The sequence below is a fragment of the Sturnira hondurensis genome, unplaced genomic scaffold, assembly GCF_014824575.4.
Source record: "Sturnira hondurensis isolate 20B ecotype Veracruz unplaced genomic scaffold, ASM1482457v3 Scaffold0019428, whole genome shotgun sequence".
NCBI classification, from domain to species: Eukaryota; Metazoa; Chordata; class Mammalia; order Chiroptera; family Phyllostomidae; genus Sturnira; species Sturnira hondurensis.
The window spans coordinates 10115894-10130630 of NW_028092059.1; the positions used below are offsets into that span (position 1 = coordinate 10115894).

Sequence of the window (14737 nt, forward strand, 5' to 3'; positions counted from 1 at the left end):
TCAGCATACTCTTCACCACATGCAAGATTACTGTGTTACAAATGCCAGTAGATTAGACCCTTGTGAATGATAATATTTACTACATTTTCAATGTATAGATAGAATTAAAAGCTTAAGATATATAAGAAGAGACTATTTCATAAATACACAAAAATTTAAATAGCAACTTATTTCTGTTGCATAAAATACTAAAGTTAGACTTCTCTTGGTGTTACTGTTTTGATGTACAGATCTAGCAGGCTCAAGCTATGACGTTAGAATAATTTGAGTAATTATTGAAGTGGTAATAAGATGTGATTTTCACATTTCATTATAGCTAAAGTTAAATTAACTTCTCAAATAACTTCAACTGTTAGGCTCTTAGAAAATGACTTATCTTAGACATTTTAATATTTAATATTAAGTGATTCCATTCAGATTTTTCTATTATAATAATACTCTTCATACTTTCTTTTTAAAATGTCCTCATTCTTTATTTTGCTTAAGTCACAATATTTTGTGAAATGGATAGAATAGAAAATACGTTATAACTAAATAAAATAAAGAACAGAGAGGCAACATGCCTATCTAAAGTCATCTTTTCACTTTTTTTATTGTTTGGTTCTGCCTTTAATACAAACAGAGATTTAATTATTATAAAAATAGATTTCCATATTTTGAAAGAAGCCAAGTTTCAAATAACAGATTATTGAACTCATAAAAGTAGGTTTTAAAATATTTTGGCATGACTTCATCAACAGATAAATTTCAAGGAACAAGATTAAAAGAAACAGTGAATTTATGAATTAAGAGTCTTAAGAGACTTCTCAACCAACCATTGTATATTTAATACCAACCTGATACACAAACCGAAGATTAAAAAATAAATTGAGACAACTGGAGATATTTAAAAACCAAGTGGATCTTCAGCAACATTATGAAATTACTGTTTGATTGATTTGACTCTGGGTGATGGGCAGACAATGCAATACACAGATCATGGTTTTTTTTTTTTTTTAAGATTTTATTTATTTATTTATCTTTAGAAGGGAAGGAGAGAGGGAGAGAAACTGCAATGTATGGTTGCCTTTCATGCGTCCCCTTCTGGGAACTGGCCTGCAGGGAACTGGCCTGCAACGCAGGCATGTGCCCTGACTGGGAATCGAACCACGATCCTCTGGTTCGCGGGCCTGTGCTCAATCCACTGAGCTACACCAGCCAGGGCCACAGATCATGTTTTATAGAAATGTACACTTGAAACCTATATGATTTTATTAGCCAACAGTATCCCAAAAAATTTAATAGAAAAGAAAAAGTGTTAAGACAAAGTAGAATGAAATTTAAAAAAGAAATTTCTGATTAGTTTTTCTTTAGGTGTGGTATGGTATTTTGATTTATTCTTGTCTGTATCATTTAGAGTTTTACAGAAATGTTAGCAGATTACATGATGTAATATCCACTATTTTCTTTAAAATGATCCTGGGTGTGGATAGGGAATGAACAATTCCTATGGAGTAAAACAAGATTGGTCGTGTGTTGATAGGTTATGAAGCTAAGTGAATGGTATGTAAGTGTTTTTAATATTATTCTCTTTATTTTTGCATATGTTTAAAATTTTCCATGATGGAAAGGTTTGTTTTTTAAAGCATGTTGGTAAAATTATAGGATAAATGCTGAAAATACTCTGTTTCTGTCCTTACAAGAAAAAAGTGGCACAAAATAAAATGCTGTCATACTCCCTTTCTTAAATGCTTTAATTGATAAGTTTTATTTAAATATTTTTACTATGTATAACTCAATTCCAGGTTGGCTAAGTCAACATATTAAATGGTAGAATCAGGATCTTGCCACGATTTTAAAAATTTACTGGTTTTATTGATTATATGTTCTTCATTAATATAGTATTTAATTAGACAAGTTATAAAAGTCCAATACCATAATAAAAACATTAGTTTTCTTGTATATATAAATTTCTTCTGAATACCTACCTTATTGGTTATTTTGAACATGAACTTCTAATAACTGAAAGTTGTGGTGTCAAATGTTGATTTTATAAAAAATACTGCTTTTGACTGGTTCAAGCAAAACACTTCCCAAAGTGCAGCAGCAGCAACACAATCAGTTATATCTGCAATGAGGAAAAATTGGCAAGGATCATAAAAGTTACTTAAGGAAGAACTTCCCAAGGAGATGAAGCGCAAAAGGACGCGCCGCATCAGGTGGAATGTAGGCAAATTCCCGAGGAGCTCGCAGAGAAATAGCAGCAGCTTGTAGGAGCTGGGTCAAAAACCTCAGTAGGAAACAATATGCTATTCATTTCTTCAAGTTCACTGTTAATTCCAACATTTGTGGAACTCATTATTTTGATAATTTCTTCCCATTCAGAAGTGAAGGAGGTTTTCTTTCAAAATTCTCTTTAGAACTGTGTTCAGTAGTTTCAGATTTACTCCAATTAATTCTTGATGTTTTCTCAGTTGAAGGATAAGCAATGAGGTCAGAATGTGATTTAGCCACATTTTTGATAAATGCATGTCAGTCAGGGCTTTTGGCCATGACCTTATACTCTCCAGTATACATGCTCTCTCTACAAATTCCATTATGTTCACAATCCACTGGTCCCCATTCTGGGATGCATTCCCAGTTATTATTGTACCAACAATGGTATGGTTTTTGACTCGGTTGCATTTTTTTTTTTGTAAAAAATTTTCTACTAAAACTTTGGGTTTGATTTTCTTTACCAAGTGTTCTGAATTATTTTCTATTGAAGACATCTTGAGTGGCAGAAGACTGTTTGCCAAAATGACTTCCTCTTGTCCTTTTTCATGTTCATCTCTTTCCCCATAGGGATGAAATGGATTTCAGGGGACTCACAGGCTGGAGAGGGTCCATGGAGAAGGAGAGCAAATAACCCAGGATTATATTCTTTTGGGGGATTACTGTCTTCCTGTTGAGAGAGGTTGTCTGTATGGCCAGTTCTCTCATTCTTGACCTCTGTGGTTCCCACACAAGAAGGGGGTTGGCTAACAAGAGGACTGGAAGGAAAGCTTGTATACCCTGCAGATGTGTTGATTTAGAAATATTCCTGGTTGTGATCAATTCAGAAAATCCAGAGGAGACACAATAGATATTTATTATTTAGACTGGGGTCAAATAACTTTTATGATATTTTTGAGTGCAGTGTGTTGGGGGATGGAGGTGAGCAGTCAGGTGTCGGACCTGTGGAGCTCTTTCCATGATTACTGATTCCTGGAGCAGTAGTAGCTACCTCAGAGGCATCAATTCTCAGGGAAAGAGCTCTTGTAACTTTTAAGGAGTAAAGTTTCTTTGTAACTGCTGTGTTTGTGAGATCACATAGAAAGTTCTTGTTTTCTGAAGGAAACATATCCAGAAAAGCAGGTGGTACAATTGCCATAGTGTAATTCCTCTTCTTTGGATAGGACTCAGTGCTGCATGTTGAAAGTTCAAAGTGATTCTCACTGGGCCAAAATCAAGTGTTGGCAGGGCTAGTTCCTTCAGGAGGTCCTAGAGAAGAATCCCGTTTGCCGGCCATCTCCATCCCCTTTCCTTGGTTTACGGCTGCATTACTTCAACCTCTGCTTGCATCATCGCGTATCTTTCTCTTTGAAGTCATCTTTTCACTTTATGACATAGCCAGGAATGGTGTTTATGACTTTATTATTGATCTTTATAATAAAGGGTTTTATATAACATATAGAACCTTTAGTATAGGATGTTTTATTTAAGGTATTCCTAATAATCTGGGAATTGGCTTTTGGTAACTATCCGTCTTACATACACTTTTCCATGAGACTTTTTTTTCCTACAACAAATTGAAGGGAGCTATTCCACCAAAAAAAGAAAAAAAAATGATAGCTTGAACTGTTTCACATTCATTTTCAGTAAAGTATACACAAAGTAAGAGGAAATTATATATATATGTGTGTGGTGTATGTATACATATATGGAGTGTGTGTGTACATGTATATATATGTGTGTGTATGTGATATATATATATATATATATATATATATATGGACATTTTTCTCTTGTAAGACATGGTTTAGAGGCTGAGTTTCAAAGGTTAGCTATAATTTTTATAGAACAATGAAGTCAAAACGAAGTAAGTAATTTGAATGCCACTTTCCCAAGAAAAATAACAAGCCAACAAACCCTAAATATCATGTATTTCTTAAATTCACACAGTTGGCTTGTTTCTTTTTTAAAAATATTCTGAATAATTATAACTTTTATGTAAATATTGGAAGTAGATCCTTCAGTATAGTAATTTTTTAAACTGTCACTTTGTGTTAATTTTGAATTTGTTACCAGTCTGAATAGGTTGTAACAGGCAACAGCATTGGTGTTGCTTTATTATACAAAGTCAGCTGCCATTAATTAATTAATTAATTTTTTTATTCTTTTTTAAAATTTTTTATTTAATTATTTTTCAAGTACAGTTTTCTGTCTATTACTCCCATCCCATCCCACCCCCCATCCTCCCCCCTCCCTCCCATTTCCACCCTTCTCAGTTGTTGTCCATGTATCCTTTATATATGTTCCTCTAAATCCCTCCCTTATTTCCCCTGAAATTCCCTCCCCTCTCCCCTCTGGTCACTGTCAGCCTGTTCTCTATTTCAGTGTCTTTGGTTATATTTTGCTTGCTTGTTTGTTTTGTTGTTTAGCTTCCTGTTAAAGGTGAGATCATATGGTATTTGTCCTTCAACACCTGGCTTATTTCACTCAGCATAATGCTTTCCAGTTCCATCCATGATGTTGCAAAAGGTAGGAGCTCCTTCTTTCTTTCTGCAGCATAAAATTCCATTGTGTATATGTACCATAGTTTTTTGATCCATTCATTTACTGACGGGCACCTAGGTTGCTTCCAACTCTTGGCTATTGTAAATTGTGCTGCTATGAACATTGGGGTGCATAGGTTCTTTGGGATTGGTGTTTTAGGGTTCTTAGGATACAATCCCAGCAGTGGAATTGCTGGGTCAAAAGGCAAGTCCAATTTTAGTTTTCTGAGAAAATTCCATACTGTTTTCCATAATGGTTGTACCAGTCTGCAATCCCACCAACAGTGGACCAGAGTCCCCTTTTCCCCACACCCTCTCCAACATTTGTTGTTTATTGCTTTGTTTATGATAGCCATTCTCACCGGTGTAAAGTGGTATCTCATTGTAGTTTTAATTTGCATCTCTCTGATAGCTAGTGATATTGAGCATCTTTTCATGTGTCTCTGGATCCTCTGTATGTCCTCCTTGCAGAAGTGTCTGTTCAAGTCCTTTCCCCATTTTTTAATTGGGTTAGTTGTCTTCTTAGAGTGAAGTCGTGTGAGTTCTTTGTATATTTTGGAGATTAAACCTTTGTCTGAGGTATCATTGGCAAATATGTTTTCCCATACAGTTGGTTGTCTTTTTATTTTAATGCTGTTTTCTTTAGCTGCGCAGAAGCTTTTTATTTTGATGAGATCCCATTTGTTTATTCTTTCCTTTATAGTCCTTGCTCTAGGGGACATATCAGTAAAAATGTTGCTGCGTGAAATATCTGAGATTTTCCTGCCAATGTTCTCCTCTAGGACTTTAATGGTGTCATGGCTTATATTTAAGTCTTTTATCCACCTTGAATTTATTTTGGTGTATGATGTAAGTTGGTGCTCGAGTTTCATTTTTTTGCATGTAGCTGTCCAGTTCTCCCAACACCATTTGTTGAAGAGGCTATCTTTACCCCATTTTATGATACTGCCCCCTTTGTCGAATATTAATTGACTGTAGAGATTTGGGTTTATTTCTGGGTTCTCTATTCTGTTCCATTGGTCTATGTGCCTGTTTTTATGCCAGTACCAGGCTGTTTTGATTACAGTGGCCTTGTAATACAGTTTGATATCAGGTATTGTGATCCCTCCTACTTTGTTCTTCTTTCTTAACATTGCAGCTGCTATTCGGGGTCTTTTATGGTTCCATATAAATTTTTGAAGTGTTTGTTCTATGTCTGTGAAATATGCCATTGGTACTTTAATAGGTATTGCATTGAATCTGTAAATTGCTTTGGGTAGTATGGACATTTTGATGATGTTAATTCTTCCAATCCATGAACACGGTATACGTCTCCATTTGTTTGTGTCTTCCTTGATTTCTGTCTTCAGTGTTGTGTAATTTTCTGCATACAGGTCTTTAACCTCCTTGGTTAGATTTATTCCCAGATATTTTATTTTTCTTTTTGCTATATCGAATGGGATTTTTTTCTTGATTTCTGCTTCTGCTGATTCATTGTTAGTATACAGAAATGCCTTTGATTTCTGGATATTGACTTTGTATCCCGCTGTTTTGCCAAATTCATTTATTAGTTCCAGCAGTTTTTTGGTAGAGTCTATAGGATTTTCCATGTACACTATCATGTCATCTGCAAACAGTGACAGTTTTGTTTCCTCCTTTCCGATTTGGATGCCTTTTATTTCCTTTTCTTGTCTGATCGCTGTGGCTAGAACTTCCAATACTATATTAAATAGAAGTGGTGAAAGTGGACAACCTTGTCTTGTTCCTGATCTTAGTGGAAAAGCTTTCAGTTTTTGCCCATTCAGTATGATGTTGGCTGTAGGTCTTTCATATATGGCCTTTATTATATTGAGGAATGCTCCCTCTATTCCCACTTTGCTGAGTACCTTTATCATAAATGGGTGTTGTACCTTATCAAAAGCTTTTTCCGCGTCTATTGATATGACCATGTGGTTTTTGTCCTTGCTTTTGTTTATGTGGTGTATTACATTTACTGATTTGCGGATATTGAACCATCCTTGCATCCCTGGGATGAATCCCACTTGGTCATGGTGTATGATCTTTTTGATGTATTGTTGGATGCGATTTGCCAATATTTTGTTGAGGATTTTAGCATCTATGTTCATCAGTGATATTGGCCTGTAATTTTCTTTCTTTGTTGTGTCTCTCTCTGGTTTTGGAATTAGGATAATGCTCGCTTCATAAAAAGAGTTTGGGAGTTTCCCATCATTTTGGATTTTTTGGAATAGTCTGTGAAGAATAGGGGTTAGCTCTTCCTTAAACGCTTTGTAGAATTCTCCTGTGAAACCATCTGGTCCGGGGCTTTTGTGTGATGGGAGTTTTTTGATTACTGCTTCAATTTCATTTGCTGTTATTGGTCTGTTCAGGCTTTCTACTTCTTCTTCATTGAGTTTTGGAAGATTATATTTTTCTAGAAATTTGTCCATTTCACCTAGGTTTTCAAATTTCTTGGCATACAGTTCTTCATAGTAATTCCTTACAATCCCTTCTATTTCTGTGGTATCAGTTGTAATCTCTCCTCTTTCATTTCTGATTGTGTTTATTTGTGTCCTCTCTCTTCTTTTCTTAATGAGCCTACTTAAAGGCTTGTCTATTTTGTTTATCTTTTCAAAAAACCAACTCTTGGATTCATTGATCCTTATAATTGTGCTTTTGGTCTCTATGTCATTTAATTCTGCTCTGATCTTGGTTATTTCCTTCCTTGTACTTGCTCTGGGCTGTCTTTGTTGTTGTTCTTCGAGTTCTTGCAGGCGTCGGGTTAGGTTGTTTGTTTGAAATGTTTCTATTTTCTTTAGGTAAGCCTGTATTGCTATGAACTTCCCTCTCAGGACTGCCTTGGCCGTGTCCCATAAGTTTTGGGTTGTTGTGAGTTCATTTTCATTTGTTTCCAGAAACTTTTTGATTTCTTCCCTAATTTCAATCTTGACCCATTCGTTGTTTAATAGCATACCATTCAGTCTCCATGATTTTGGGTGTTTTGGGTTTTTTCCTTTGGGGTTGGTTTCTAATTTCAGTCCCTTGTGGTCAGAGAAAATGCTTGGTATGATTTCAATTTTCTTGAATTTGTTGAGGCTCATTTTGTGTCCTATCATGTGGTCTATCTTTGAAAATGTTCCATGTGCATTTGAAAAGAATGTGTATTTAGCTTCTTTGGGATGAAGCGCTCTATATATATCAGTCAAGTCCATTTCTTCTAGAGTTTCATTTAATGCTGCTATATCTTTGTTGATATTTTGTTTGGAAGATCTGTCCATTTTTGACAGTGGGGTGTTAAAATCCCCTACTATAATTGTGTTGCTGTCAATATCTTTCTTGAAGTCTTCTAGGATTTTTCTTATATATTTGGGTGCTCCTATGTTGGGTGCATATATATTTATGATGTTAATGTCTTCGTGCTGGATTCTTCCCTTGAGCAATATGAAGTGACCTTCTGGGTCTCTCTTTATGGCCCTTTTTTTGAAGTCTATTTTGTCTGATATTAGAATTGCTACCCCGGCTTTTTTTTCTTGTCCATTTGCTTGGAAAATTTGTTTCCAGCCTTTCACTTTTAGTCTGTGATGGTCTTTTGTCCTGAGGTGGGTCTCCTGTAGGCAGCATATGTGTGGGTCATGCTTTCTTATCCATTCAGCTATTCTATGTCTTTTGATTGGAGCATTTAATCCATTTACATTCAAGGTTATTATTGATAGGGACTTATTCATTGCCATTTTTGTACCACAGTTCCTCTCTGTCTCTCTCTTTTCCTTCCTTTCCTTAAAGCAGCCCTTTTAGTATTTCTTGTAGAGCTGGTTTGGTGGAGGCATATTCTTTTAGACTTCTTTTGTCTTGGAAGCTCTTTATTTGGCCTTCTATCTTGATTGAGAGCCTTGCTGGGTAAAGTAGCCTTGGTTGTAGGCCTCTGGTTCTCATTACTTGAAATATTTCTTGCCATTCTCTTCTTGCTTGGAGTGTTTCCATTGAGAAGTCAGTAGCTAACCTTATTGGGGCTCCCTTGTATGTTACTTCCTTTTTCTCCCTTGCTGCCTTTAGGATTCTCTCTTTGTCTTGAAATTTTGCCATTTTAATGATGATGTGTCTTGAAGTGGGCCTCTTTGGGTTCCTCTTGAATGGGACTCTCTGTGATTCCTGGATTCGTGTAACTTTTTCTCTCATCAAATTAGGAAAATTTTCCATCATTACTCTTTCAAATAGGTTTTCTATCCCTTGTTCTTCTTCTTCTCCTTCTGGTATTCCTATTATTCGGATATTATTACGTTTCATATTATCTTGCATTTCTCTTAGTCCATCTTCATTCTTTTTGAGCCTCTTTTCCCTTTCTTGCTCTTTCTGGGAGATTCTTTCTACTGTGTCCTCCAACTCACTGATCCGATCTTCTGCCTCATCGATCCTGCTTTTCATTCCTTCTACTGTGTTCTTCAGTTCCGAAATTGTATTCTTCATTTCCTCTTGTCCTTTGGTGATAGTTTCTATTTCCTTTTTCATGTTGATATAGTTTGCGGAGAGCTCATGGTAGCTCCCCTCTAGTTTCTGGTAGCTCATTGTGAGCTCTTTGAATTTCCTGATAACTAGTGCTTTGAATTCAATATCTGATAGCTGACTTGCCTCTCTTTCATCTAACATTATTTCTGAGACTTCCACCTTTTCTTTCATTTGGGCATTGTTTCTTTGTCTTCCCATTGCTTATGAGACTCTTCTTGTTAGCTTCAGCTTCTTAAATTGATCTGTTCTGACTCCCTAGGTTTATGGTGTGAACTTCTGTGGTAGAATTCCTGTGAAATTCAGTGGTACAGTCTCCTGCAGGTATCTTGATGTTCTCTGCTTCCACCTACTCCTTTCTTTGTGTGTGTGTGATCAGCTGGAGGGGGAGGCAAAATGGTTTATGACAGCAGGAGAGTACTTTATGATATTTACAGTCACAGCTGGCAGAGAAGAGATAGAAGATCTTTAGGCTCTATATAGTGTTAACTGTAATCTTCAACCCAATTTGCCACCTCTAGGAAAGGATAGACCAAAGATAAGCCTCTTGTTGGGGAGGGAAGGCTTGTGAGTTGTATCTAGAAAGCAGTGAGGTTGCGGGTGGTCAGATTTTGAGGTAAGGTGAGAGTAAAGAATAGTAAATAGACGTAGCGTGTGAGCAAGTAGAGTTAATCACTACAGTAATAGAATTCAGGAACCTGTAAAGTGGGCTAAGACTGGAGAGATGTGTTGTGAAGTATTTACAGTGCTATAGAAAGCAACAAACAAACAAACAAACACACAAAAAAAGGGCAAGAGAAGTGAGGAAAAAGCAATAAGTTTGGGGTGAAATGAAGAGGGACTAAAACAGGAAAAAAGAAAGGAGAGGAACAGAGTACTGAAAGATACAGCAACAATAAAATTAAAAAATATATACGATTACTGAAAAAAGTTTAAAAATAAAAGTAAAAAACAAAAACAAAAAAACAAAAAAAACCCAACAACAAAAACTCCTTCCTTGTTGGTTTCAAACTGTCCAATCCGGTTTTTCTGGTTTCGGTGGGACCCCTCTGTGGACTGGGTTGTAGGCCCAGGCGCACACCCGCCCACCAGCCAGGCTACCAGACTGGGGTGCAGGCGCCCGCCCACCTGACAGGCTGCCTTGGTCCCACGGGATCTGGTACTGTCCTGTGGCTGGGTGAGAAGCAAGTCAAGCTGCCTTCACAGAACACCTCAGTCCACTTTCCAGTAAAAACTTCTCCAGAAAGCGTGCCTCTCAGCCCAGCCCAATCCCCAACCTGACTGGTTAGGACAATGCTCCTCTCAAATTTCCTGGGCTGGCAGGCTGGTGGGCTGGCGACCACAGAGATCGCAACTGAACACGGCCCCCTGTCCTTGCCACCCTCCCTGCACACCTAGGCAGACAGGTCTCTGCCACCCAGCCCCTCCTAGATGGTGAGGGAGGGAGCCAGCTCTTCCAGGGACCCAGCAGCCAGCCCAATCCTCCACTGGGTGCTGGGCTCCCTATGAGTCCTCAGTGGCACTGGCCACAGACGGAAGCCTCTACACCCCTAACACAGCGGCAGCAGCGGCTCTGAGGCGTTTGGGGCTGGCCCAGGGCAGCCGGTCCTGCAACTGCCGCTTTTGTCTTTACTCACAGTTGCTGGGCTCCCGCTGAGTCCTCTGTGGCAGACGCCCCGACGCTGGCCGTAGACAGAAGCCTCTGGGCCCTGGAAGCTGCGGCAGCAGCAGCTCCAAGGTCTTTACGCGCCGGCCAATGGCTGCTGGTCCCGCCGCTGCTGCTTTTGACTTTACTCTGGGGTGCCTGGCTCCTGAGGGCAGCCGGCCCTGCCGCTGCCACTTTTGTCTTTACTCACAGGTGCTGGGGTCCCGATGAGTCCTCTCTGTCAGACGCCCCTGTCGCTGGGCGCAGGGGGAAGCCTCTGGGCCCCGACCGCTGAGGCAGCCAAGGCTCCAAGGTCTTTATGTGCCGGCCAATGGCTGCCATCCTGCCGCTGCCGCCACCGCTGCCTGCTGCTGCCCTTGACTTTTCTCAGGGTTGCCGGGCTCCCGATGAGTTCTCCGCTGCAGACACCCTTGTCGCTGGGCACAGACGGAAGGAAGCCTCTGGGCTCCAACTGCTGCGGCAGCCGCGGCTCCGAGGTCTTTACACGCCGGCTAATGGCTGCCGCCGGTCTGGCCGCCTCCGTCCTTACTCGCGTCCCTGAGACCCCAACGACCTCTGGCTGTCTGGTTCGTCACTATCTCTGGTCTCTTATTTTCATAAATGCTGGGGAATTGTTGGTTGGGGAATTGATTGCGCTGTTCTTCTGTAAATCTGCCAGGATTTTCCCCCAAGTGTAGGAGAACTGCAGTCGCTCCGTCCTACTCCGCCGCCATTTTCCAGAAATTCTGCCATTAATTTAAAGAGCTGTGCCTCAGCAAATTGCACTTTGACATTTTAGTTTTGAGACAAATGTTTATAAAATATTCTGAGTGTTTTTGTATTTAACAGCTCTTCTCCCTGGATATCTGTGAAAACTATGTTACTTACTCACATCAATACATTAATACTTCAGTTGATATTTTTTAAACATAGCAAATGACATGAGAATATATTGGATTTTGTATATATGCATATATATACAGTAGACATATAGTATACAAAAGGATAGTATATATACAGTATATATATATACAGTATACATACATATATACATATACAGTATAGAGTATATACATATACACACATGTGCACACATGTACAGTATACTGTATACATTTGTACATGCATATGTATGCACACACACTGTATAGATGGAATTAACCAGGACTGGTGGGGGCAACTTTGCCCACAAGTCCCCCTGTCTGCCCTGGGTGAAAGTGAAACTATCAAGACATGATCTGCTTGGGGAGGAGAGGTGACCAATCTCTCAAAGGAGAAAGGCCAGAAGCCCCTTCCTCAACAGCTTTTATTGGTTGTAATACACAGGAATGCAGGCAGCAAGAATCAAACAGTAGATAACATTTCAAAGAAATCTGAGGGCTTAGTATGAGTCAGTGTCTGTCAGGTAAGGGGGTTGTAGAAACTTTTGGAGACATACTCATTTCCTGCTTGGACCTTTATCATATAAATGAAAACACTCTTAGCAAAGCAGGCTTCACAGGACTTTTAGGAATTTTTTCTTATGCCTGATCACCCTGGATCCCATTCTAGCTGGCAAGAGGCTACACCGCCTTCTCCATCACAGGTTTTCAGGCTTAGGTGGATTAGAGCCAGGAAGCGCTTCTCCCAGAGGACATGGGGACTCAAGCTATATTAGAATAGCCCAGGGGTGAGGGTCCACCACTCCCTCTTTGTCACAGCCCCCCGAGTCCTTCCATGATGGCCTCCCAAGTGATTGTGTCTGGCTTAGGTTGCCCCTTCTCTGAGGAGTCCTACCCTTCTCTAACCATGCACTGGGGGAAGGGGATGAAGCAGAAGCCGCGCTTGCTGTGAGAGACAAGCTTTGTCTCCTTGTGGCTCGCATTCCGGGAGTCACTCACTCAGTCTTAGCCGTGGGGGGGTGGTTACAACTCCTGAAACCAGGCAGAGCAATTCCCCACACAGGACCTTATTGTCTTATGTAGTGTAACTAGAACAAATACATATATGATATTAATTCTATACTGTTTTTGAAGTCACTCAATAATTGTGCACATTTTTTCTTATTCCATTTAGAATTCTTACTCTGGTTATTCTAAGTCACTCTGTAATAGTATATTGTTTCTTCTATAATATTTTTGAATATATGCTATTTATTCTAAAATAAACACCTGCTGTAGATAAATTTTCTGTGCAGACCAGATGGAGTTTTAAGGCTAAATAACTGATGAGTTTATTTCATGTGACTGCCCTTTTTGAGAATTTAAGAATGTTTTTCTTCTATATGTTAATAATGTCTCCTGGAAGATGGTTTACAAGTGTTATCTTACTTACTCCTCATAGCAAATCTTTCCATTTTGCATTGTTATTCTCATTTTATACAGGAAAAAAAAAACTTAGGTTTCCACAACTATGAAGTAAATAAACCCAAGACCATCTGTGCATAAAGGTCAACTGTTAGTGATTATGATATATTGTGCCCCAGGCTGATGCCTATTTCTGCCTCATTCACTCCTTGAAAGAGCTGAAGCAGGGTAAATTCCAGACTGCATCACTGGACAACCTGGTGCTCTACAGAATGTTATGATGGGACTTTAAGGAAGAGACAATACAACCTGAAGAATTGAAGAGTTGCTAAGCGTCCAGCATATCTAGGATTAAATGTTCAAAGTTTAGCCACCTGGCTTATGTACAACTTTTATTTGTTTGGACTTATAATTCTGAATTTGAAGGCCAAGTGCTGATATATATAGAAACATTAAGTAAGTCATATATTTCATATTATATCTCCTTCATGAAAACACACTATATAGTAATAAAATTTTCTTTTCTCCTTTTCTTTTTTTTTAATACAGTGGGATGTATTTTGCTTTCATCGTGGAGTTCACCCCTGTGGCTTGGATTTATCACAGTGGCATCTGTCTTCAGTCTATTTTTTAACTAGAAAGCAAGGAAAGACATGAGGAGGTTTGTTTACTGCAAGGTGGTTCTGGCCACTTCACTGATGTGGGTTCTGGTTGACGTCTTCTTACTCCTGTACTTCAGTGAATGTAACAAATGTGATGACAAGAAGGAGAGATCCCTGCTACCTGCTCTCAGGGGTAAGTGCTTCTGAAGCAAATGTTATTTTTAGAGACAAGAGAATGGTGGTGACTCATGGCAGAACATGGAATGTCAGAATGGGGGTTGTTTAAGCCTATTGAGTTAGAAGAACACTTTGCAGAACTATTAATGTGCATTTAAGCATGGTAAAGCTACTCTACTTTTCTTGGCCTCGGTGTCTTGTTAGAAGAAGTGAGAAGCATAAACTAGCATCTAAGGTATGTTCCAATTCTAATAGTTCCTGTGTTCTGTGACTGTATGGAAAAACTAATTCAGTGAAAATTAAAATTGTACAGAATTTTAACGATAGGCTTCCGGAAGGAAAATCGCTTAGAGACCAAGCATATAGCAGAAAGAAGGAAACTGAATAAAGGGAGATAGTGGGGACTGCAGCAATATGGAATGCGCGTGGCATCCCTTAAGACTTCCAAATATAATCAAACAATTAAATACTTTTTAAACAAAACTCATATTGGTGACCATATCCAACTGGTGGGACATCAGGTTGTTGCCCTGTATTAAGGGCAAAAGATAATTTCAAATGTATCATAAGGTCACTTCAACTCAGTATTTACCTCTTTTGGGACCAGTTTCAATGACTAGCAAAGAGCGAATTTCAAAGAAACATAGTGATATATGTAAATGGGCTTTATTATATGAAGTCACAGATATTCATTTCCTGTAATTATTTCAAATAATTTTCTCTATGATTTTTGCTGACTTCTAGATCTACAAAGATATTTTTGAGCTATTCCTAGTA

General features: G+C 38.7%; 1 long non-coding RNA gene across 1 annotated transcript in view; it reads left to right on the plus strand.

Moving 5' to 3' along the window:
• Positions 1-13974, plus strand: part of LOC118974394 (uncharacterized) — a 79248-nt gene extending 65274 nt beyond the window's left edge. Inside the window, exon 3 of the long non-coding RNA XR_005063890.1 lies at positions 13731-13974. This is a non-coding gene — a long non-coding RNA (uncharacterized LOC118974394). The remainder of the gene's footprint in view (positions 1-13730) is intronic.
• The last annotated feature ends 763 nt before the right edge of the window (positions 13975-14737 follow it).